General features: G+C 39.1%; 1 protein-coding gene across 1 annotated transcript in view; it reads left to right on the top strand.

The window, feature by feature from the left end:
* The window catches only part of slitrk5 (SLIT and NTRK like family member 5), a 119,966-nt gene that overhangs the window by 12,555 nt on the left and 81,374 nt on the right, over positions 1-26,037 (top strand). The window contains exon 2 of the mRNA XM_079336197.1: positions 25,050-25,212. The gene's annotated coding sequence lies outside the window, so the exon portion shown is untranslated. The remainder of the gene's footprint in view (positions 1-25,049; positions 25,213-26,037) is intronic.

Here is a 26,037-nt window from a genome sequence, read left to right as displayed (position 1 = left end):
AAATCTGTCCCAGAACCAAACTAGGATTGAACACCCAATAGATTGCTGTTTCTTCATATCTTAAAGTACTATTAAGTACACATAGTTGGCTAAGGAGGGAGGAGGAAAAACCAACATTCTGTACAGAACAAAATGTCCCAAACTTCAAAATTCAGTTTGGATCACGTTTTGATTTTATTTTTATCAGTTATCTTCATATTGGAAGGAGGGAACAACAGTACATGTTTGTTTTTTCAGATAATGTTGGTTTCCTATCAAGTCTTAGTGGATTATCCCAATTGCATTCAAAAGTTCATGCTTTGTGTCCAGTTGAAAACAAGTGTTCCTGTTCCACCTCTTTGCTTGTCCTTGCTTGTAACAAAACTGCCCGTTTTTCATGACCAACAAGAACTTTCTGTCCTGGCCCACTAGCTTTGTGTGCATGAGCTTGAACATAATTAAAAAAAATACATTCTTTGCAAGGATATGGATCTAAAAATATTGATAAAAAAAATCTTACCAACTTGGCTGGAAACCGCTCAGATTAATCATTGTCCTGGCAGTGCACTTGGCAGTTTAAAATGCCAGAGGTGCTCTGCACAGCCAGGTTTGTATCCCTGACATTCCAAACACCTGCTCCTGTATTTTCTTTTTTGAGTCACTGGCGTCGATCAATAACTCTGCCAATGATATGTTATGGTCCTTTTGCGTTATGGGACGGAATAAATCTGACTCATTGCCCCTTTAAACGGCGTCAGTGAGGGAAGTTTAGTGTGAAACATCCATACTGGCGATGATGGCTGCATTTCAATTCCTGCCCGGATTCATCATTCTGAAAACTTGCATGGCACAAGTGGCGTCAGAAAGCCTCAGGCAGGGCACCACACCAAACCTCATTTACTTTTTCCTGTGTTTTTTTTTTTTTTTTGAGAGAAAAGGGTGTTAATAAAGCGCTGATTCAAGCAGCATGATTGCTGGCAGCATACACCTCCACTTAAGTTAACAGCCCTCATAAAATTAACAGTGGCAATAAAACACATACCACAAAAGTATGTTTCTAATGACACCTGGAGCCCCGCAGGTCATTTATGTAGGAAATTATACAGTGAAATAATATTGAAGCCAGCAACTGTACAGAATTTGTGTGGATTATTGGAAGGAGGTGTAGTTTGCAATGATGGGCCTCATTTGTTAGGGTTTGGGTTGTTGTTCTAAATTAGCATAGAAAAATTCTCCTTTCATGCCCAAAGTCAGAGCTTTTAGTCGCATGCTCAGTACGCGGGCCTTGAGGGCAAAACGAGTTTGCCGGAAGGTGGTGGCCACTAATGAAGACTCAGCGGAGCTGCAGCGCAGGCTGTTGTTCAATCCAATCCAATATTCAAATCTACAAATGTTTACATCACCTGACAATTTGAGAAGTACAGAGACGGGATAAACATCAAGGTTGGGGCATTTTTGCGAACACCAGGTGCAGGTGCTTTACGCCGACAGTTAGCATGTGCTGACGTGCTAGATTATTGGTTTTCCCATTACAATTAATAAACTAAAAATAAACTAAAATAAACTAATACAATGCACATGAACATTTAGGAGAACATACATGAGTTTTAGGAAGCATTTTCTTCCTAAGCATGGTTGGTGAATGAGGCCAATTGGCTTACAATTTGAAACATCTATAAAGGGAAAAATAACGGGGGGTTTTTTATGCATCAAATGTCATATTTTATCCCTTTAAATGTGCGTCTATCAGCTTTTAAAAGACTGACCAAAAACCTTGATCAAATCCCCAAGCGGCTTCCATTTCTGTTCTGGCCGTCCCTGTGGCCATTCTGATCCTGCTATTGACACTTGTGTATTCCACAGTGCTTCCTGAAGATAGCAGAGGTTGTAAATTGTATCTATGGGCTACCTTGACAGGCAGAAAAAAAGCCATTACTCAGGGCAGAAGTCTCAATATGTTTCAGGAAACCCAGGAGGAACATGGAAATTGAAAAATCATCTGCACTGCGTTGCAGTGTGGAGTAAATGATCCCACACTTTGGTGAGAGGAAAGAAAAAAAAATCATATCTCGTCTCGTCTTGGTGAGTCATTAAATCCGCCATGGCCTGAAGGAACATGTTTAGACGGAAGAAGTTATTTTTAAATCCTCGGTTAGGTACTTTACAGTAGTATCCATCACTAAATCCTCATTTATTCCCCCTGTATTCCTTCAGGAAGCCACTTGAGCTTGTTTTTTTTTTATCTCCATTTTAAGGTCAGTTTAACGTATTCAAAGGGGCTTCTCCAATCTTTTTGGGCAGCCGGGGAAAGAAATAGGTCACAATTACCTAAGTGTAGCATTTTGTAAGCACGTCACAAGGAATAAACATGCCAGCTACAATTAGCATGTCTCCAAAGTGTAAATTTATCACCGGGTGACCACGACGCCACGCTGACAATCTCTGGAGAGGCTCCACATTACATCTTACAGTCTGAATACACGCTCAGCAGGGAGTGTAAGTGACTCAAATTCTTAATTGATTCTTTTGAGATCACAGAACAGACCACGTGGCTTCATGAGTCACTTGTTATGGGCCGTGACAAAACCAAAAAGCTTTTTTATTAACTCAATTTCTTCCCAGACACAAACTGTACATGACTTTACATATAATCTAAAGATGACTCATGTATGGGATTATTACTCAGACAGTGACTTCTCTTTGGCATGCCAGGCTACATTTATTATTTTGTTAGCTAATATTGGTTCTTCATGGCCAATAAAGCACAGCCTAAACCATGTCATAGTTATTTTATGATAAAAAAGACAATAATTTACTGCTATGCAAAGTAAATAGGTACTAGCTAAGTACAGCTATGTTTCATTTTAAAGTTCTTTCTCTCAAACTCTGATACATGATTGCCTACTACCTGCTATTTTTTTCAGTATGCACAACAGCTTGGTGTGTACCAAGTTTGCGGATTGCTTCAGGGTTATTAGCGCTTGTTTTCTTTTTGGCTGACAAGCTAAAATGCACCAATTCAAACCCTACAATCGGTTGATGGTGCACATCTTACACAAGATGTGTTCACTTCATGTTATCAAAGTGTTGATCATGGGTCACTTGAAATAGTCTATTCTCTTAAGATTAGGCAAATCATGTATGTATTGCATTGTAAAAAATGACAAGCGAGCTTAACAGACATAGCAGTGGGTCACATGGAGCTGGTACCTCCGCTGACATGAGCAGAACAATTTGTAGTTGGTCAACCTATTAATTCTCAATCGTATCAAGGGTGTTACAACGACTTCTGAGACACCTTCATCATTGTTTTGCAGCAGCTCTGATTAATGTATTTCCTAACTGTGATCGTATCACATCTCAATCGTGGAAGTGTAGAACCTAAACACTGGTGTTCATACATTTATAGTCCAAACTGTAAGAAAGGCAAGAATACAAGCACTTTCCATGAGAAATGACAGGTGAGGTTTTTAAAAGGCATGTAAGAAGCTGTAGCCCTTCCTAGAATGCATTGGAATGGATCAATAGATTCATTCACAATTATAGAAAACGCATGAACACCATTTGGCAGATTTGGGAGTTTCTAATCAAGCTAATCAGAGGTTATTTTTTGCTATAAACTATAACCGACATCCACACATATATACAAGACAAAAAAGTTTAACATCAACACATTCAAGCTTTTGGATTAAATATATCATTACCTTGACAATATGAACACAATAAAATGCCTTATGTACACGGCCAGGGTCTGGAGAGCAGCTCCCATTTGAAAATGTGGTTCACATACTGACAGCTAGAGGGCATTAAACACTTACAACACAGGCAGGAGAAAATGTGCCTCTTTCAGGGATGGTTATGTCATTCTCTCTCTCACTCTGACTGTCTGTGCTCGACAACGGCCAAGCAGAATCCTCTATATTCAGAGCGAGAGAAAACAATAGATCTCTGGTGTTTATGCTGGTGTCCCATTTTTTTTTTTTCTTCTTTCTTTCTCCTGCCTGCCTAACCACTCTTGTAGTCCTCCTACATGCTGTATCACAACACTTACGCTATTGTCATTGAAATGAGCGTGTAAAAAAAGGGGCCTGTCGTACTGTAAACACCGGGTTTAAAATGAACTTGGCAACCTCCACCTGGAGAAGGGATGTAAAGAGGGCTGGCTCTTTGAGGTAAAACATAAAACACTCAAGGCCTTTGCGATCCCTGCTAACCCTAATCCTAATATCTATCCCTAAGTCTAGAGTTTTTAGTCGGAATAAGGAGGTTTTTCTGATGTAGAAATCACAGCGCTCCTGTCCTATATATTTAAAAAATTTATTTTTGGACTTTCTGTCTGGCTCTCATTTCTTTATTTAGCATTCATGAATAATTTAAAGGATTTTAGGCGAACAAATATTCGTTTAAACGATCAGTTGTGTAACTGATACTCAGAGAGAGGACGTCAGATGTTGGAAATAGTGGGTCTTATTTATAGAGTGCACAGTAAAATGCAAATTTAAGTGCGACTTAAAAAAATAATATCACATAAAAAAAAAAAAAAGATTAAAGTAGTATAACATAATGAGTGTGAATGAAAAGTAGAATTTAGCTTTGGCAGATGTTTTGGTTTGACCCCCCCCCAAAAAAAAATAAAAATAATAATAATAATAAGGCAGTAGCATTAAGAGGGGAAAAACGCAGTATTGATTCTGTTTGGCGAAGTCAACAAACACATTTTATTGTTGTTTGCACTCAGAAGTAACAAAAGTGCAGGATCTCAATCCATTGATTGCATTGAGGAGTGAGACCATACATCACTATAGGAGCAGGGCTTTTTCATCCTCATGATCAAGACCCTTCGAGGTGTTGGTTTGTAGACTGAAATTGCAATCACTCCCCCTGTGGAGACAAAGGTTATTTGTATGTCCTTATCTTATAGAGGTTGGTTTGAAGGAACTGACACAGGAAATAGCAATAATTTAGTTATTTTACCACAATGACAATGTAGCCCTAAACTTAAACAACAATGCTACTTTGCATTTTTAGCAGCTTACTCTGGACTCTGGGATTAAAAACCAATGCTTTGCACGAACATGTTTTTTTTCTTTATATCTCTGCAAGAGATTCATCAAATGGTACCGAATGTTTTTCTTTTTTCTGGTTGGATGAATGTTGGTCACCAGCCCTTTTATGAAGGACACTGATTAATGCTTTTGCTGTTCTTCACATCCAATGCCCTTGACAAGAGCCTTGCTACATTAGTCAGTTTAGTCACATTCGATGAGCACACACTAAAAGAACCAAGCAGATGTAATGGAGAACAAATTCTGACAAAGAGGTTGCCCTAATGAATGGAACAGACCACCTACAGGTAAACCCACTGAGATGACCTCGGCGAGTGTCTCTAAAAGGGCAAAATATCCCCCAGACAGTTGTTCTAGATGGGAAAAGCTATATTGGGAAAAACCAGAGCAACAATTTAGAAACACTGGCAAATTCCACCTTTAGATTTATTGCTGATTATTGGGTCCCAATGGAGATGTACAAAGGACCTAACTATCTAAAAACACTTGGAAGGACTCATTGAGTCTTAAGAATCCAGTTGAGATTTGGACAACTATGTTAACACTTTAAAATAAGGTCACAATATTCAACATTAACTAGTTGCTTGTTAGCATGCTAATTAGAGGCATACTGGCTGCGTATTAGTCATTACTTATTAGAACCTTATTCTACATATTTTTTAATTGGTCTTTGACCTCAATAACCTCCTCAGGCTTTGCTCAGTTTAGTCCTTATAAGGTAGAAGTAAGCAAAGCAGTTATCAGAATGCTATTGAGATTTATAACAATTTCAGACTTACAATGTTCAGACTTTGACGGACACGTTGCAGAAGAAGAGAAAAAGAAGAAGACCTGCGTTGCTTTTTTTTTCTCCTCCCATAAGCCACTTCACATTTCAGCAATAGGAGTGAGACTTTGCACCAGCAACAACATTAACGGTGAAAATAAGAGTATTTGGTATTGCTCAGATACATTTGCTGTGTTGGGTCATTTCAATCCAGCAGGGTCAGCTTTCCTATTACCCTATTGTTGACTCTGAGTTGGGTTTAAGGGAGGATTCTCTAGACTGGGTTTAACTTTTTTAAAACGGTGATAGGAAGTAATTTAGAGTTTGGCCATCATCCTGAATGTAAGACACTTAATCAGAAAACTCAGGCCTCAACTTGTTCCCAAAAGAAGAATACTGTTACCCAAAGAGTAAAGAAGCTGGGGATATTCTAATGAAACTACACACTTTAAAGAACCCTTGTATTACCTCGCCTTAAGTCCCTACAGAGTGAATAGATGTATATAGTACATTGAAAGCCATCTATTGGACACGCCCAAGCAGAGTTATAGATTGAGCTGCGACAGCGATGGTGGTTGGATGATAGTTGAGGGAAATGATAGGACTCCAACAATAGAAAAGAGACAATCCAGGCGTGATATAATATCCTCAAGATCAGTTGACTATTGGATGATACGACAGCCTCGAAGAAATCTCTGTGAAATCATTGGATCATTAGAAAGAGGAGCCTTTCAGTGGCAACATAATAAACTTGAGGTTTGACCTTCAGCTAAATTTTTATCAAATAACATCTATCTTCTTTCCAGTCAATGACCAATGACTTACCTGTGAGGACTTGGCCTTATACTGTATATAAGACTGTATTATCGTATTATAAATTTTGTTTTAGATTAATTTATACTCTAAAGTGAAAAATGATGCTTTTTTAAAAGTGGTTATGGCTTGTCAACATTGTATCTGAAAAACAAAATCCTGTGTTTGATGTATTGGCAGCTGTTTGATAAGGCTAGAATAGAGCATCTCAATGTGTAAGTCTGGATCCCCTAGTGGCAGAAATCAAATTTACAATGCAAAACCCAGAATTATTTTTGATACAAACATGGACTGAATCCAACAAGAACATTTTTTTTGTGTTCTTAGAAAAGAGCTGTACTTTGTTTCCCCACTTTTCTTTTAAAAATCATCCTTAAGCTTTGAAATTTTCTTTTAATAGCAGCCCCCATTAGCATAATGTAGAAAGTACTCTTCCTGCGGTCAGCACCACACATTAAGAGCCGAGCTTGGCTGAACACATCCAGGATGTGCGGAGACGAAATCGACTCTGACTGCGTGTTTAATGACAAAACGAGCATTTTGCTCTAAATGTCAGACTGTTTCTTTAAACGTGCAGGTGTTTGTACCGCCACAATTGCACAAGCTGCCAAAAACAATTTCCACATGCAATTTGCATAAATAAAACAAGGAGGCTGCGAATGCTCTGGTATATGCTGTTGTGCACGCTGGTATTTGTTTGAAATTTGTGCCTGATGGTAGATATGGTGCATTAATCAAAAAATGTTTTTATCATATGTTGATTGAGCGAGAAGCTATGCTCCATAGATGACATCCTGACACTAACATAATGTACTGATTTGCTAGTTATACATAGCCAGTCATAGTGAGTTGTGTGTCACCGTGGCCCTTTCAAGGCATCCTGCTGGGGTGGAACAGAGTCGAGGCTCTGACTTGGCACACCGCCTCTGTGACTCCTGCTGGGGCCCTGAGCTGTCTCAGTCGCCTGTCACTTCCCCGTGTGTGTGTGTGTGTGTGTGTGTGTGTGTGTGTGTGTGTGTGTGTGTGTGTGTATCTGCGCAACTGTGCGGCCGAAAAAGAGATACAGTGGGTCGGCGTTCGAGCGAGCGCGTGGGGCGTGCGTGCAATTTGTGTGTGTCACAGTTTCCCCGAAGCAGAGCAGAATATGGCTCACAGGAGAGCGAGCAGGGAGCTGTCACAGGAGGGGAGGCAAGCCACGGCCGCTCGCCCTCCTTCCTCTAGCAGAGAGAGAGAGAGAGAGAAAATGTAGAAAAACTCAGAGATGGCGGGGCATACAGGCCCACGTGTGTTCTGTCCCCTCATTCATTCATTTTCCCTCCGTCTGATTTACTGTGCACGGGGTGTAGAAGGCTGCCAGATTCAAAAGACTGTGTTCTAATGTTCTGTCAGAATCTTCTTTTCCCCTCTCCCTACTGTCTCCCTCTCCCTCACCACCCACCACATCCCGGTCACCAAAATCCACTCCAAACCCTTTTAAGATTCCAATGTTTAAATGCCCCCTAGTTCACTTCTTATACCCTGTCAGCGAGTTCCACACATATTCTCAAATATTCTCTGCAATTTTAGTTCTTAAGCATTCTCTTTTGGGACAAACAAATACGCCACATACCAGAGTTTTCACATTCAATGGTGTTAGCGTCATCAAAACACCCCCGTTGCTGCAGATGTGACACTTTACGACCGCTGGATAAACTAACTCCTCAGCGCGGAAAAACTCCGACGCATGCCAGCTTCAAAAGATGGGAGCTTTTTGAAGTGGTGCGAAGGGTTGGTTAAGCTGTCGCTAGCGACTGACGAGGAGACGATTTGTGAGTTGCGATCCAAAGTGGAGCAGACATAATAAGGAGGGTAACTTCTTGATTGCATGAGTGGCTTTTTTTCCCTCATGGTTGTCGCTTGACCCTGCTGATTAAAAAAATAAAGTTTTTGGTGTCTGTCGCAAAGGATTGGGGGTTGTCTAGAGATAAAAACAGCAAGCTGCCCTGTTGGTGATATATACAAGACCAGATCAGTAGAATAACACGATGCCACAGAGAGCTTTGCTCTGAAAAAAAAAGAAAAAAAAGCTTCATATCGTCATGTTCTGAACCAGAAAATATGCCTTCATCTGTGGAAAAATCACCCAGGGTGCTGCCACAGTTGACACAGTTCATCTTTCCTTTATTGTCAGCGGAGGATAAAATTGCTTTACCCAGAGGCAGACTTGCACCTTAGGCAAGCACATTAAGGTTTGATCACAACTTTAAGGATTGACATATTCATACTTCGTGCTTAGAAGGGGCGCAGAACAAGGCTTTAAAAACCCAAACAGAATACAGAAACCATTTTGTTAACGTATGGCTGCTTTGCTGCCACAGCCTGAGAAATGTACTTAGTGTCAAAGGGATGAAATACACCATTTTGCAATTCCACTTACTTCACATGTGGATAATGGTTGCCTTCCATAGGTATAAATCTCACCCTTTAGGAGATTAACTGAAAATGGCGGATGGCATAAATAATGGTTTAAGTAACAAGACGAATGGCCCAAATAAAACAGTCATTCTCCACAGGAATATTCCAACGCAATAAATTCAGTGACCAAGTAGCACTTCTGGGCTGCTTTTATCTTTGCTTCCCCTGAATAGAAAGTAAAGCTAAGCCAGCCATATGTTTAATGGTCTGACTTTTCCTTACCTTCAAGGACTGAATGCTTCTTTGAAACCATTCAGGTTTAGAGCAGCAGACAAGATGATAGGGAACATCATTTAGCTTTATCTTAGGTACTGCCACATCATATACTGCCATATATATGAGATAAACGTTGAAATTTGCTTTTTCACATCTCAAAAGAATTCCAGGCTATTCCGAAACAATGGAGGAAGTGGCGGCAAAATGGGGCGTGGACACTGCACATTATTTTTTGTTTTCGATTCCAGTAGTTTGTCGAAATTGTGTCAAACGGAAATTATAATCCTTGAACATTGTGCTCTCATTGATTCAGACACAACATTTCATTTCCATAATAATGAGACTCAAAAAGGTACTTTGTCATCTTTGAGTTTCCTGGATCTAATAAGGATTTTATCCAACCAATAATTTTTAAGTCAAGACAAGTGAATTGTTTCCCAAATAGTACACTTTCCTTTTAGTCTAACGCTGTAAAAGAACTTTTCCTTTTAGATTTTGGATTATTTTTTTTAACCTTGACGTCCTTTTCTACAACATAACCCTGACATTGATTCATCAAAGCCTCTCAAGAGGTATTACTTCCAGCTGTGCTGTCAACTGTGACTCATTCAATGAGCACAGAGTCATCAGCATAGAAGGACAACTAAAACCGTGAAAGCACCCGATTTGACTTGAAGTCAGTTTCTTGGAGTGGTGGGACGACCGTGAGAAGGAGCGCCAAAATGAAAAATTTCTCAGAGGCAGTTTAGAGAAACGATGTAAAAAAAAAATGGAAAGAGTATTATAGATGTGACATAAATGATCACCCTTGTAAGGAAGAAACTGGTTTTGTTCGCCAGCAGCTCCTTGGATTCTCCTTCAAGGTGTTATCTCGTGTTGATAAAAAAGTGAAAGAAAATCAATAGTGTTGCATCCTGGGAAGTGCTATTTCCAACCTAAGAATAACCGTCATTTTCTCCCAGTGATAATGTAACTTGACTCATCGCTGGGAGAAAGGAATACAAAAGAGTAATATTGGCCTGAAAGAAAGCTTAGAATATTGGAGAATAATGACCACTGCCTTTGTTCAAATTAATTCTTCGTCAATCATGCCTTTGTTAATTAAATATGGAACCATGTTTTGTTCCCAATCACAACCAGGCCACTCTTTGAATTTGCCTTCTCTTTTAACTGCGCGTCTCATGGCCACAATTTGGTAACAATACCCATTCAATCTCTTACATTTTTAAGTTCACTTACATTTATCCACTTAGTTATGTATTATGAAATAAGATGTAAGTTCAGCCCTTGCGTATTTACTGGTTCAAGTTTGTGACAAGATATGGAATTACTCAGACAAGAAATCAAACAAGGATCCGAAAAGTTCCAATTTATTTCCTCCAACGGTAAAGGACATTCAGCAGCTTTTTTTTCCCCCTCCAAGGAACCCAGGAAGTGACCTGCACATGATGTTGCAGCAACAAGTTTCCTTTTCTCACCTTGCAGCAGCTGCTTGTTGAGAAAGGTTGGTTTGGTACAAGCAGCACGTGTATGAACTAGAAACCCAGCGTGATCAATGAGCAGTCACTGTTCCCGGTCGTTCTATCTCTATCCACCCCTCTCTTGTGCATCATTCTGTAGAAAGACATGCACGTTTTTTTTTTTTGGCTACTTCAGTCTTGGACTTTAATGGTGTGTAGATAGCTGTGATCTATGCCTTGACTTGAAGTTTACCACTTGGTCTTGGTAATGGCGGCTTGTCTTGACAATTGATCTCTGTGAACAGTCCTTGATGTCAATTTTAAGTATCTCACAAGCTATCATTTGACGAAAAGAGACAACACGATTCTTTAACTTTAATGGTTGTAAAGGCAACAAAAAAACAAGAACAAGAAGAGTTCCACGGGCTAAACAGAATACGGTACCTCAGCTTATTTTTGCCCTTGTTTAGTGTCTTTCTCAAAAATGATCAAGTCGTAGAGCCTTTTCCTTATGGTGGCATGGATGTTATTTTTATCCAGATCTCCAATGTGCAGGTGTTGAAAGCATCATGGGTCAGATGTAATGTCTCGAATTCCCGTGTTGATATCATTGACCCATTTCTTTTTCTGTGATGCGCTACATACAGCACAAAGAGGGACATATTGTATAGCGGATCTCTTGCAGCTTCTACTTGGTTTAACTAAGTCAGGGATGCTAAGTTCAACCGTCTTTCTTGCTTTATTAGAGAGATTAATTGTAATCAGTGAAGCATCTGTGACTTTAGGTCGCAACTCTATGTACAGTAGTTGCAAGGTTTGCATTTAAACGTTGTTTATGCCTTGTGGGGATCTCGGCTAAAATTGACTTTTCATCGAGCGATGATGCATTTTTACTGTCTTCAATAATGACTCCTAAATGTAATGGGTTTTCCCTCCATGCATCCAACCAACATTTTCTCCAACTTTCTCTTTTCATATTACCACTTTTTTTCCTTCTTCATCTTCCTGTGCCTTGTGTTCCATCCATTTAGAAACCAATTTCAGCCATAATTTCCAAAGTGCTAACTTTTCAGGTATAAGAGCCACAGCTAGCGTCTATAATTGCAGCCTAATTAAATCCCATCATCTTATGAGCGTCGTTTGGGAGGCCATTCCAAATTTCATCAAGAAAAGTTATAATCATGACATTGTAGGGATTTCCAATGCAATCAACTCCACAGATGCCATACAAAAATCTATATGAGAATGTGAGGGTTTTCCAACATCTCATTAATTGATCGGTTGGGTGCTGGTCGCCTTTTCTTCATATTTTCATGTATTTTCTCGTCCTCAGGAACAGAAACCTGATAATAAGAGAGGGCTATTATAAATGCTTTCCAGCCAAGCAGGTCTTTAGGGATGTCTGAGTGATAAAACACAGTTATCGACTGTAAAAAGCCATGAAATAATAGCATTTGCTTTTGTATTCAAGCACAAAGGCCTCCTTTTCATGTACAAGCATTAAAAGGAGGTGGGTGTATGTCTCACCTTATTATATCACAAAAAGCAGACAACTTTCCAATAGCAAAACCTCTACCTACACCCCACTGCAAACATGATATGCTCTTACAACTTGCCGGCCACTTTGTCATCTGTGACCTGCTCCATCTGACTCACTAAGAAATTTGTCATGTGCCTGATTTAGATATTCTAAATTCTGGGTTTCCGGACCCACGGGGAAGGACATAATTGAATAGGCTGTGTCAAAGCCTCCCCCCACTCCACAAAAACCTCCCAGGGACGGGCTAACGTTAATTATCTCCCATTGCAATATGGCCTAGTTTTATAATTACTGGTCCTGCCAAATATATTACTACATGCTAAACCCCTCACCAGACGGTTATTAATTTACCATGTGTGATCTGCAGACATGTGCTAAAGGATTTGCTTTCTTACCTTATTTACAGACCGCATAACAATATTTGTGCATGAGGGGTTGATTGAATTGTGTGTCACAATCCCTGGCTGTTAGTTAAAAATCTAAGACAGGCTGTTCATTAGCTGTACATGTCTTATCAACATGAGTGTCCTCATTTCAGCATCAAAGCGAGCTCTGTGGATTGAACATATTGAGATAAGTTTACTTGTCAGAAGGAGTCAGCCTGTGAAACCAGTTGTTTAATGTCTCCTGTGACAGTGAGGGAGATTATAAAGTGTAGCTTGCAGTCTTGCATCCATACTGCTTTATTTGCAAAGGTGTACGTAGGCACAGTGGTGCCATTCTGGATAGGATAAATGATCAACTTACAAGTGATGCTAAAGGCAAAAATCTTGTTTGTTGGTAGGATTCATACCTCATCGCAGTTCATCAAATAAATTCAGTGATGTGCAAGCTAAGAGTGCCCACCGACTTGTGGATTAAACAGATTAAACAGATTAAACAGATTGGGACTTTGAAAGTGAGAAGTTTCACACCTATTTAACCGTTTTGAAGTATTAACTAGACTGAGGGATTGAAGGTCCAAAAGATCAATTTTCAAGCAGACCATCATTGGTAAGCTTTTTGCCATGTGACTAGCATAACTTAAATTAGCTGATAAGGAGGGCAAAACAAATTTGCTAAGTTCAAATGAAGCCATGCTAATATTTAGAGATTTACTAATAGTCAGATTTATTTGCCTTGAGTGTGTCTATTTTGACAATTCATTTTTCATCTGTCACTTTTCAGTCCTTCAGTTTTGTAAACAGAGTGATGAGAAATCTTTTTATTTCAGCCTTTCACAGCAAAGGCAACATTCTCAAACCTGGAAAAGCAATTGACAAATGCAGTCGCTTTGACCTATTTCTGTTATACGAGGCTTTTATTAACTTGGACGCCATATTGGTCACAGGGGATCAAATTATTTTTTTGTCTGAAACTAGGCTTGGATAGGGGGCTCTTATCCAACAAACCAACAAAAAAGAACCCCTGTTTTTTCCACATGGACGCCATTGTAGCATTTAAGACCTTTTTTCTTGTAATAAAAAACTGCAAGTGAAGTTGGCATTTAACATATGGGATTAGAACTTTTGATTAAATATTCAACAGATAGATAAATTATTCTGTTTCTCATCATCTTGGAGAGCCTGGGGTAAAACAGACATGGTGTAATGCCATAACCAGACATGCTTCTTTTATTACAGTTCAGATTTTTTTTGCTGTGTGAAAATTATCCAGGAAATAGTTTTGGAACAGAAGTTGGTTTTCCATGTTTAGCAATTCCAAAGAGTCCATGGAGTTTATTTTTTTCAGAAATGAATTTTCATCAAATTTAAAGGTAGCAGCAGATAATCCTTGGCTTTTACAAACAATTAGCTATAATGATGGATGTAAAAACTAATCCATTAGTAGCTCTTATTTTCCCTCAGCAACAGATAATCTATGCTGATTGAGTTGTATTTACCCATCATTGGAGTCATCTTTGCACACTTGAATCCCTTTAAAGCATTTGAATAATTGTACTTAGTAATCAAAATGGCGAACAACATGCATCATTATGTTGCTGCATGTCTTAATGTTTGGCAAATGTGCCACTTATCACATTCCTGTGAAAGCAAGGAAATAATTGGTGGCACTTCTTACCATCTGTCTCAAAGGGATCCATGTCATTACTTCTTCTGTGTGCATGATCTCTAGCCTTTAAATCCATTAGTATGTGGGATCAAGAAAGGATTGGGAAAACCATTTATTTCCATTGCCAATGTGTTGTTTTTGTTGATTGGGGTCTACATGTGACATTTGATGTCATAGCTTTAATGAAATCCACCAAAGAAGCTACGAAGAGAAAATGAACAATAAAACAACAATTTTAACATAATACATACAGACTTTATATAACTTATTATTTATTATTAATAATGTTAGTTTAATATTTGTATTTTTAATTTTGTAACAGGTATGGAATTTATAAAGACAATGTGCCTTTTTTTTCAAACAAAAAGATATAATTTTTTGATATGTACCAGTGTATTCACTGGTAGAATCCATTTTCCAGAAGTTACTGATAACAGTGGCTTTTTGAGTTTTATGTACACTACACACGTCTTGGTCATGTTTAAACACTTAAAACCCACTTAAACTAATTGAATCGTCATATTCAGTCACCAAAATGATGCATGACATGCGTCATTATGTTGCTGCATGTTTACATGTTTACCACAAGTGCCACTTATTGCATTGTGAGCCTCGAGTACCTGCAAGAAAACAATTTGATGAGCATCTGTTTCAAATGGATTCCTGTATTTATAATTTTTTTTTTTTTGTGCACAATCTGTTGCTTTGATATCCATCAGCTTAGTGTCAAGCGAAAACAAACATGAACGTCAGTCAGGACAATGTTTGGAAGACTGTGTTTCCAGGTGATCCCATACTGTTTCTCATTACATGGAGATCTTTCATGGACTCTATCCAACAAGCGGCAAGATGGCTCCAGTTACAAAAGGCATGATTTTTATGGCGTTGCCATTGTTATGCTGTGGCTTTATGGTTGTCCAGAGCTACCTGAGAACACTTTGATGGCTCCTATTATTGAGTTCTACTTCAATTAATGGCTGGCAGTGAGAGAAAACAGAAGTTACCCAAATTAAATCACTGAAGAAAGGGGTTAACAGCCTGCATTGGCAAATATACACTAATCCATTGGAAACAGAGGAAATTGAAACTCTAGTGGTACCTCATCAGCAGAAGAAGTCAGCTATCTATTCAAAGCCTGGCAGATAGACCCCCTGCTTTTTCATCTTCAAGCCCCCCCTTTGAAATGTATGAAATGCCTCTTGTAGAAGTCACTTGAAGAGGTCAGAATAGAAAGGATGTACAAAAGAGAAGACCATTTATAGGCTGCTTCATTTCTTCCAGTGTAGTCCCACGACACATGCCTTACATGGTAAGGCCACATTATAATCAGTTAACCCAAAGCCTAGAGTTAACTGCACTTATCCCCCAAGCAGTGATCTATATCAGGCAGAGCCTCTTCACCTCTATTAACATAAACACTCACTAAATGAAAGTAAAGAAAAAAATGTCCTCAATATGCCCTACTTTTGTCAAATCAGAGTGTGTGTTGAATTCTGTAGAAAGTGAAAATATGATATGAAACGTCCACCACTCTTATCTGTGATGATTGCGACAGGAGTAGACATCTGCCCTTAACCTTTTACCCACAATGCTTGTTTCTTGGAAATGTATCAGGGTGTTTCTCTGGGCACACTGTCATTGAGGTCAATCAGCAGGACTTCAAGCAGGGTTAAAAAAATGAATCATCCAAGTCCAGTGTTGTGAGGTTTGAGAGAACAGGTGAGACCTTGTAAAAAAGATTGAACATCACTGAATGAAAGGTACAAAGTAGATTAATAGAAGTATTACGTTTCAGGTGGTACATTTTGACATCTTTGTTGCTTGTTATTGTGATTAAATGTCACATATACAAAATACACTTTACCAAGGTGTTGTAATGCTGATATGTGTCTCGAGCTTGTCTACAAACTTCCCAGATTGATGTGATTCAACTCATCCAGTCTGTCCAGATTGAACATCAAATAAAGCTATCAGATTTTTTCTCTCCACATTTTAGCGAACATCGATATTGGCCCCGAAAATCCTGCATCGGTCTGGCTATATTCTGTAGGATTCTTTCTTTGGCGATTCATTTAAGTATCAGTTAATGCCTTCTCCCCAGTTCATCAACACAGTCAAGAAAAGAGCGGACTGTTTCCTGCCTTTGAGCGCCAAGCTTTCTGAGAGTCCAGCCTTGCTTTCCCTCAAACATCAGAGCATTGTTTCTGTTTTTGCATCTTGTAAATGGACAGCACATGCCTGGAGGTGAAACACTCATCAGATGCTTTTTCAACTCTGATTGTCTTTAAGTGTGGTTCTCACCAACAGCATATGGCTCTGAAATTGGCGGGGAAAAAAACCCCTTCTTTTCTCCATTTCTCTCTGATTCTACCTTTTATTTTCCTCGGGCAAGAAGGCCACGCCACATGTAAGAACAAATCATCAGAGTTTGCAGTTTCCCTTTTTGTGAGGTATACTTTTGTGAAATGCATAACTCTAATTTGATGTTACAAGAGAAGCAGTCCATGCAATGTGCAAAGTGAGGAAAACATTGTGGAATCCTGTTCTTTGTTCATTTCTGTCCTTAATGCCTCCATGTAGGACGGCTTAAGCCTTAGTTATAATGAGAAGCACGATGAAAAGGCTACCCTGCTTCTGTTGGTTGACAAGTGCGTCCTGGCAGAGCTGTTCCCCATGTGTTCGTGTATAATTAGATGATGCCAACATCTCACTGTGTAAAAAAACCTGTTTCCATTAGGGACCATATGCTCGTATGTCCATCTTTACAGCTGCCTGTCTCCATGGTTACACTGATGTAAAATTATTCTTCTATCAAACAACATAATGCTCTCAGCGTTTCAGGCGCTGTCACTGGATTTGCTAAACTCTATCTGTGAGTTCTGACGCTTACAGCAGTTTGGGCCCTGGGTAGTGATTTGGCACATCTTCCAAATATTGGACTTATTTGACTTTAGAACAGACAACGTGCTTGAACAGATCACTGGAAAAATCCGCCAATTTTAGAGTTTAACGATCTTTGCGAGCAGTTTATCGGGCGGAAATGTAAATTTACCAACGGTAACAGGTAGTTAAGGGAGCCAGTGATCGGTCTTTCAGGTAGGAAAGATTGAAGACCATTGGATGTGTCATTGAAATGTTATCACCTCTTCATCATGCACCCAGAATCCTCATTAAGTGCTATTGGCCACTACTGCTTTAAAATCCCTTGTTATGCATTTTCTCTTCATTTACCTCACTTCGTCTTCTTTAAGTGTCATTTTAATCTCAGCTGGCATTCACAATATTTCTGCCACCCTCAGTTTCCATTGATTTAAAGGCCTACACAACATCCCCAAATCATTACACCACAAGATTTCCCCAGATTTTAGTTTTGAATAACGAAGATTCTTCAGGGATTAATTATCAGAATATAAGGACCGAGTAGAAAGAATCGAACAACGGAAGAGCTCACCTCTGAGCAGCAGTGGAGTGGTCTCTCAGGAGGTTCATGGGCACTCGTGTGTAGGAGAGGTTAAAGTAGGGAAGAGAGGAAAGAAAAGTGGAAAACGCCAACACAGTCTATAGTGGCCTTCATCAGGGAGTTTAGACTTTTTGACACCATTGTTTTTACAAGGCACATCAAAAGGCAGAAAGAGTTTTACAAAGTGGACACAAAGTGTAAAATCCTCTGCAGTCAACACCACGTTAAAACAGGCACCGAATGAACAGAAGATCCAGTGCCAAACTGAGGCGCCGACAAAATAAGGTGCTGGTAATGCTGACCCCAAATTTGGTGAGCTTGCTCTCCGAGATCAGCGTAGTTTATTTTAATTTTCAGACAAATTTACTGGTAGCGACAATTTAGCGGTACTGCTGGATATTAGTAGGCTACAGACATGTCCCTAATCTCAGTTTTAAACTTTCCCCTTTGTCTTCTTCTGTAAATTATCTTTGTCTGTGGCAGTTTTAACAGGTCATTTTCTGGTGTACTGCTTCAACACCACACTACGCTACGCTACAAGACACTTGAATAACACAACATATGCAAACTGTTGGTCTGCATATTTTGAAGTGACAAGGTTTTTAACGTTTATTGTATTTATATTTTTAAATAATCCCAATCTGAATTTTTGAATTTAAAAAAAAAAAAAAAATTGTTTTGGGTGGTGTCAGATTAATTCCAACACAATGGCGATGAACGCTGGTTGGAGGGGCCCCCGTTTTTTTCCGCCTTAGGACCCAACCAACTCCAGAATCACCACTGGGTCATCCACCTTGTTGTTTTAAATGCATGAAATAACCTGGCATATGTATGTGTACGGCCGTGACTCAGAAGCACTGTCACAATGAAACGAACCTATTTTAAGAAGAATCATTTTTCATAAAAGTGAACACAATGGAAGAAAGCGGCTTCTGCATTTCATCATGTAGCGCTGTCCATGGTGCTGAAACCTTCCAGTCTTATTTCATCATGCATGAACGTCACCACACAATGGCAGTGCATTTGTACACGTGTAACATTCAAACCGGCTTTTGGGCCAAATTCATTTGAAGAATCAAATCAGTCCAAATTGATTTTTAAATATTTTAAAGAGGGGAAATGGTGCCAGAATCATTCATCATCTGTTTGACAGGCTATAATAAGGTATAACAGCTTTTCACGTTTCTTTTTTCACAGATGTTTGCGCTGCCATTCATGCACGCTGGCTGGGTACCCCTTTGCTCGCTTTCTCATTGTACTCAGGGACTCTGTATATTATCATTATGTCTCAGCCCTGTTCTCCTCAAGGCTATACAAAGCCTTTTTTTCTAACTACTCCCAGCTCATTCATTTTTCATCGGCCACAGCTTGTTAATTAAAATGCTGAATGGCACACTTTAGGTTGCAAACACAAAATTTCGTTGCTTGACCTTTTCTTTCAGCCAATATGTGGTGCCGCCGATGTATGACACCTTGATGAATGGATAATGTACTATCCCGGCTGACAGGCCTCTTTGGGAAAATTAATGAGAACATAGTGAGTAAGAAAGAGGATTGTTACAACAAAGGGAGTTCATTTTTCTGGGGGGTTTTTTAGGTGTAAATTACTCTTGTGGATTATTTTGGTAGTGTAGCTCAGAAATGGTTAATGGATGTAATGTCATTATGTGTCATGTGGACACTGGAAAGACTGAGGGTTGAAAAGAACGGTGAGCAGGGACAGGTTGAACAAGAAGAGAGGAAGAAGGTTGTCATGCAGACACAGTGATAGCCATCATAGATGTCATCTGTCTTCCCTTCATTAGCGCTAATGTGTGCTGCATCCTGTTTGTTTTGCACAATGTAAAATTAAACATGCAAATTGGGAAATTGGGAAGGCACCCAGGAAAATGTTTATTGCACATTTTGAAGTAGGGAGGCAAAATTAGAACAGCATGCAACTCCAAAATTGCAACATTTGTGCTGTTTAAAAATGAACTTTTTCTTCCATTTTGCCAGAGAAGCACACCAAAAAACGAGAGGATAAAATGGATAGAATCTATTATATGCTGTAAATTAGTCAAGCCTTCTCAACTATCTCATGAGTCATTACTTGAAAGGTGAAATTGATTCTCCAGTAGATTATCACGTCTCCATGAAATGAAATAAATGGTCCTTAGCCTCGCTGATGACCACATGTGCGGAAGATGAAGATTTCGTTTGAAAGGCCCCGTGGAAACATGTTTTAAGTACCATCTTGCCGCACTGATGTGCCATGCTGGATGAAGCTCAAAGTGAGAGCTCAAATGAAGGCTTGTTAATGGGTACTCCTGGTGACTACATAACTACCGTCTCCATTTGATAAAATGGACACACACACACAAGTATTTTTTTGACAGAAATTATTCTGATCACTTTGGACCAAATCCTAAACAAGTGTTTTTCAAAGTGGGGGTCCCAACTACCTGGGGGTTACCAGGGCTTACCATCATTTTGAGGGTAGAGCTGAGAAAATGGAACAACAATAAAAAAACACAACTTATAATATAATTATATCAAATGTTCTGAAATGTATTTTTAGACGTTATTTAACCAAGTTTTTGTTTCATTTCTTTTAAAAATCTTTAAATTGTTGTAATTAAAACACAACAAAACTACATATTGAATGTAATAAGTGGCTAACGAGGTAAACAGGAATTCATGAGAATATACTTGAGGTTGTCCCAAGTGGAAGTAGATGCTTTAAGGGGGTCCTTGTCACAGCAAAGTTTGCGAACCCCTGCGTTCGATGACTTTGGGCAGCAGGTAAAGCTGGTGTAAACAAACAATATTTGTTTCCAGTTGTCCAATATCCAATCAGAATGATTGAATCGTTGGCCGAGGTTGGGAGTTTCGCCTGGAAATCAAAAGTAGAACCAACTTGTGACATGTTTCCTCAATGAAATCAACTTAAACATAGTTTCAAGAATCGTTATCTCTTGGTTGAAGGTGTGAAATGTACTGTTTAGACTTAATCTTATTCTTAGAAACATGAGCAATGGATAATAAGCAATTACAGTCATATTGTGCTGCCAAAAAAGAAATGCAGGACTGAATTGCTAATGCAGGACCAATAGGCTCCGGTATAGTGTTATTCAAGCCATTATCATGCATTTTAAAACCTGTCTGGCTGTGACAGCGCCCGAGGAGTTTGCTGTAGTTCATCAAACAATCAGTGAACGCAACAGGCTGTCTGCTGCCATTTCGTTCCTACTTCCAAGCACTGACCGTTAAATCCTTCACCTGAGATCTAAACTAATCAGATCCTGCAGTTTTCTTCAACCAACATTAACACGGCAACCCTCAGAAAACACTTGATTGATCCTTGCCCTTGGACACAGATAATTGTCCATTTTAGTGTTCCGGGAACACCGAGAAGGCCGAAGCAAAAGGCGTGGAGCGTTTGAAGAGTAATGGTCATTAGCTTTAGTCCGTCTGATGCTTTGTCATGTCTTTAGCTTCAGACAGAACAGGAAGCGCTAATTGGTTTAACAACTTGGAGTGTCAGCTCTAAATTGTAGCTGCCACAGAAAACATTGCTCTAAGCACTGAGCTTCAACTTGTCAGTTCTGCTCTTGCTCACATCATTAAAGTTTATTTACTTATCTGTTCTAAAAGGGATGTCTTGTCTCTTCACCGATCCATCAATTCTGTATTCTAAACATTTTTACTGCGGCCTGGATGAATACACGATTCCTTTTGGCTGCAGGGTGTCATACTTTTGAAGGAGTACTCTTATAACTTTTATAGATTAATGTGCTGGTTGCATATTAACTTCTCGCTAAGCTAAGGTATCAATTTACAATGTATTCAAACGAGAGGGGTGGGATTATTTTTCACTGTTCCTTGAGACCAAATTTGACCCCGTCCCAAAAGACCTAAACCTACAAGTGATTAAAAATGTTAAAATGGTCGAAGGCTTTAATTCAGTCAATCATACCTTTCCCCCTAACATATAAAGAGTGGTAAGAGACCAGTGACTGATTCTGCTTTACACCACCTGAAAAATAATCTTCATATTTAGTTGAAAGATGGATGCAATTTTTTTTTTTTCAATTATTATTTCAAAGATGACCAAGTGGGATAATGTCCTTCCAGCCATTTGTCGCAACGTTCTAGCATTCCCAAAGTCCAATTATTCCTGATTATAGACATCCATTAGTGCCTTATCCCTTATTTAAGATCGACAATTTCATTTACAGGGGATAAAATAAACAACATTGTGCTTATTTTATATCCTTTTCTTCCTTACTGTAATGTCAGAACAACACAACACCCACAACTCCCCTTGCAGGTAAATTTATTTGACAGCAAACAAACAGATTCATTTAAAATCTCCATTACGTGGGAGACGAGTTTTGTCGTGTGTGCAGTATCAATCATGTCGTCTTGTCTGCTGCTGTGTATGAGCGTGCTTTAAAAGACCATCAGCGTTCCCAAAGAACAATGGAGTTGTTTTTGACTTTGCGTCCTCGGAGGCCGTCTTTGAAATTTGAACGATGACTTGTTTGTTGTGGAAAGACAAAAAGCATCGAGGAGAAAAAGTTACAGAGCAGAACTTGAGTGGGCAGGAGCTTTGAGGTATTGATTTACCATAATGGCTCCAGTTGACCCTGGTGCAGCCTGGAGATTAAAGTTATGCTATTAATGAAGAGCCATTTTGATGGTAGTCTATTATCACTAAGACTATTTCTCAATATAATGCTTAAAATAATCAAAGCTTTGCCTTCAGGGGAATTCTCTGTCTTTGTGTTTCTTATCAGAACTTTGAATTACTGGAAGATTGTATTATCAGATGACAATTCTCTGTTTAAATGTTAAGGGATATGCTTGAATTTTTAAAATGTATCAAAGGATTAATTCTCTTCAATTACATACAAAAAAATGAATGCACTAATTCAATTCATAGATAGATAGATAGATAGATAGATAGATAGATAGATAGATAGATAGATAGATAGATAGATAGATAGATAGATAGATAGATAGATAGATAGATAGATAGATAGATAGATACTAATTGTTCTCGTCATTAAAAAACGCTTTCATGCGAAGTGAGCAAACAAACATGAATTAACACCCTTAATACAATGTTTGTACCTAAGTAAACTGAGAAAAGTAGTGTGTCACACCATATATGGTGAGTCAGACTCACTGGGGTTCTGTTAAGAAGCTCATCCTTTCTTTGAAGTCAGCTTGTTAGAAGTTGGTTTAGCTGCGAGGCCCAGTGTTAATTATCCCTCGACATAACAGCAACTCATTTATCCACCGCTTCCCTTTGTAGTAGCACTTTGCAAATTCGGCTCAGTAGGAAACGTAACATTGTGTGGCTTTTATTTTTATCAATATAATGAAGAGACGTATGTAATATGTATTGACGTCATACTGCTTTTACCTACATACATCCTTCTTCAGTGTCATCGGCTCACAATAACGGAGATACAATATGCTTTTATACCATAAGGTATAGTAACGGTGAAGTGCAAAGCACTTAAGAGTCCCTGTGGGAAAGATGTTCTTACTATTTTTGGTGTTCATGCCAACAGGTGGCTCTTGTTGCATGCTTCTATGAAAACAGGAGTCTTTGTATTCTCTTGAAGTATAAATATAAATGTATTAGGACTGTCAAACAGTACATTTGTTAACTAAATCAAATATAATAGTTGATGATGATTAATGACATTGCACGTTCGACAAGACATTTGGGACTTTTTAAAGTAAAACGAACCGTTCAGGAGTGCAGTGCAGTTTCCTGTGACGACAGAGCGTGTGGCCAATGCTACGAGAAGATGCTGCAATGGCCTATCTACGGTGCATCTAAAGGGACTAAACTACACAGGATTAGTGATAAGATGAACAACATGATTTGAAAAATATGTTAGATTTTTTTTTTATTCAGTAAATTGGGTAAGGTGATTAGGTTGTGAGTGAGCCACCGTGCTTTGTCGGAGGTGGTCGTGTTGAAAACATTCAGACTGTGCTTAGTAGCCTTGCTTTTAAAGACCACACAAAGGAAAAAAATAGACAGCAAAAATCGCTAGTTTAAATCTGCCTGCACTGCAAAGCGTTTGTTTGTTTGACTTCCAACTTTATGACGGCCCTGGTTTACGTGTTGCTCCCTTGGAAATGTTCCACCAGGCTTGGCTTCTGATGTCGTTTTGTACCATCACAAAGGTGTTCTATGTGTCAGGAACATTTGTCTGATTGAGTAAACGCTATGATGTTGGCTCTTTCTGTCATTTCAAAGTCTAAGTGAGCGTGTCAGGTACATGGGTTGTGAGTGATTGTTGGTTGCCAGTGTGTTTTTTCTGTGTGTAATTTCTTTGTTGTTTTTCTCCGTGTTTGGACGGGTTCATCTTTGGCCCTTCAGCCAACACCCCCCTGCAGTCACACATTGTGAATCATGCGCTCTGAGGGCTTTAACAATAAAGGGAAAAAAAAAAAAAAAACTCTCCTAAAGAAGGGGGTTGTGTGTTTGGGCACATGCACGCGTTCATCAGTGTGTTTCCATTTATGAGGTCAGCCTGCCGCATCGTCCGTCTTCTTCTCCTTTTTCTTTCCCCTGAGACACTGTTTGGGCTTTTCTTCCCCCTATCACATTTTATGTAGGACACTGCTGCTTGCTTGATGTTTGAATTAGGAAAGGGGGGGGGGGCACTTTAAGAAGCTGCTGTGCCTTCTGTTTTTTTTTTGTTGTTGTTTTTTTTTTGGGGAGCCGAGATATGATTCAAAGCCCTGACAATCGGATGCTGAGAAGAAGAACAACAACTATTTTGGGTACAACTGCAGTTCACCAAACACAGGATGTTCTGAGTGAAGATGGCTACATGTTCTGCTTATTTCTTGTTGAAAAGAAACGTGTGGCGTGAAAAGATGGGAGTGAAAAAAAAAAAAATCCTGTGAGTGTGAAGAACAAATTTGAACCTGTACTTTTGATACGAACCATGTGATGAGCAGTTTCAGACAGCCTCAACCTGTGAACTTTGTGCTAACAATTTTGCTTATTAAAGGAAGCATATGCGGCATTTTACACTTTTTATATCGTAGAAATCAAGTTTAATAACTTTACATTCAGTCAGTTGTGGACTAAAATGACAATGAAGCACCTTGAAGCGATACAAAAATCCCACTTCCTCCCCTGTGTGGGCAGGACTTACTTGTGCCCTTTCTTTGTAATACAACAGTGATTCCATTTGAGAAGGTAATCTTACACGTGTCTACACAGGCTGTGTACTGGAAGCGGCACGTTTGAAGAGCAGCGGCGGCTTACTTCTCCATCTGTGTCTACATGGGATGCAATCATTCCCAGTTTTGAGTTTGGTTAAACGAGCTTTTGGCAGTACTCAAACCCTCATGCACGAACACTGAAGAGAAGCTTTACAATTGAGGTCAGTGTTTCATTTCTATAAGTACAATATACCCATTTATGCATTTTGTATATCCTATATAGTGTTTATTTTTGGAATGTTTAAATTGACTGTTTCCAAAATTCAGTTATTCAGAAAGGTTGAAATAAAGCCGATATGTCCAATTTTTTAAAGCATCATTTTGATACAGAATTAGTTATACTTTACCAGAGGGAGAAAAGTGGTTTGTAACTTTCTCTTGATTTCTACATCCGGCTTAAATTGGATATCTATCATGAATTTTGGGGGTGCTTCTCCGCGTGCAACTCAAGTAGTCCACTGGGATTGGGCCCCATTTGTGTCTTTACCAAATGGGACCACACAATAGTGTCAGCATGTCAGCGCACATCTGATTGCCCTCTGAGACCTGAAATAGCAGGGCTAATGGTAAATGTAGTTCTCTGCGTTGAAAGAGATAGCTATTTTATACACAGCCTTTGCTTTGCCAAAGGTGGAACTGATGTTAAAACCCACTATTCAGGATGTGTTGTAACAGGAAGCGCATAGTTTTCAGATGTATGCTCACAATTTTTTTTATTTTGCCAATGTGATAAGTGCAGACAGAAGCGGAAAAGAAGTTCTCCTCATTCATGTGTATGCATACAAACTTGAGGCCACCACTGCACAAGCCAGTGTACCAGTTGGGGCCACCCCTGACCAAAAAGTCTAGACACCAAGAAACTGGCATGGAAATTCGGCAGAAATGTTAAAAAAAAAAAAAAAAGGGGGATAAAAGAGAGAGGAAGAAATTCTGAAGTAGTGAATGATTAAAGGAAAGTAAAAAGTGGACGATGTTGGTGGAAAATT

Source organism: Symphodus melops (genome assembly GCF_947650265.1).
Source record: "Symphodus melops genome assembly, chromosome: 23".
Classification (NCBI taxonomy): domain Eukaryota; kingdom Metazoa; phylum Chordata; class Actinopteri; order Labriformes; family Labridae; genus Symphodus; species Symphodus melops.
Note: the sequence above shows the minus strand (reverse complement) of the source record. Positions and strands in the feature narration are given on the sequence as shown.